A 1,260-nucleotide genomic window follows, 5' to 3' on the forward strand; every position below is an offset into this window, starting at 1 on the left:
GCAAGAAAACTTTAGTTCTACATTATCTAAGCTAACGTACCGATATTCGAAGGAATGCACCACAATTTTTGCACGCCAATAAAGGTTGACAGCCCGGTATATCGCCAGTCATCAACTATTAGCATTTGCTATCTTTTTTTGAGTCACAAGAAATGCGAAATCGGAGCCATAAGATCAAACTCCAAGTTCATTCTTATCCAACTAATGTGGTCCTATCTTTGCCGCAATATTTCAGCATGAATGACAGACGTTCAACATCTTTTGACACTGGCTACAAGTAGCATACAGGGAGCCATTTTCTCTTCACACAGCCTGCTCACAGTGCTGCCATGTAGTATATGTTCACGAAGCGCTGGCTGCTGAAAGATTCACCAAAATTCGCATGCAAGGTAAACGCACTGATGGGCATCTGGCATAGGCTTCACGGAACTGAACATCCAAAAGAAAACATCGTTGTCTAGAACAGCAAAACGAAGGCGCAGGTGAAAAATTTTCTCTGGTCACTGTTTGCTCACGTCTGAAGCCCGTTATGTTTTTACACATAAAAAGACTGCAAACGGAAGCGACAACCACTATCGCATTGTAGTCGGTCTGGTACTTCTCTGTTGTTCTATCTGATTAAGCTACGGCCGCTAAGTGGTGTCGCAGTGTAGGGTACCGCGTCCGGGTTAGTAGAACCGTAATATGTATAGGTACAAACAGGTGAGAACATGGCGCCTATACTGCTCCCTTGTTCACTGCTAGAGTGGCGAATGTAACCAGAAAGCCTCTTATTCAAATTCTGCATTGCACCGTCTAATATATTTCTTCACTCAAAATCGCCTCATTTGAGCGTTTCAAACTTATTTAAGCATATTCGATATACATTAAACAGAAATTGTTATCAAAATGCAATGCTGCTCATGCTTTCATATTTACAAAATATCACGTAACAAGCCCACCCTGAGGCAAGGGGAAATTGGAGATTGTCTGCTTTTTTTTACCTTCCTACACATGCGTACTTCTTTACCATGCAGACGCAGAACACCGGTGGACTCTGATATAACTGCGTGACATGCAGAACCGTCTAGCATTCACCTGAGGTATACATTTATAGGTCAACTCCGGTGGTTTTTCCATAATTTGTGTTTTTGGTTGAATTACATTTCTCGGCACGTCCTGACTCGAACGCAAAAAAAAAAACGTTTTTCGAAATTCCAATTAGAAGTATTTTTTTTTTAAGAAAAAACAGCAAATCGAAACCGAAACTGCTTTCACGGC

Source organism: Amblyomma maculatum, chromosome 2 (genome assembly GCF_055883805.1).
Source record: "Amblyomma maculatum isolate TAMU_Amacu chromosome 2, ASM5588380v1, whole genome shotgun sequence".
Lineage (NCBI taxonomy): Eukaryota > Metazoa > Arthropoda > Arachnida > Ixodida > Ixodidae > Amblyomma > Amblyomma maculatum.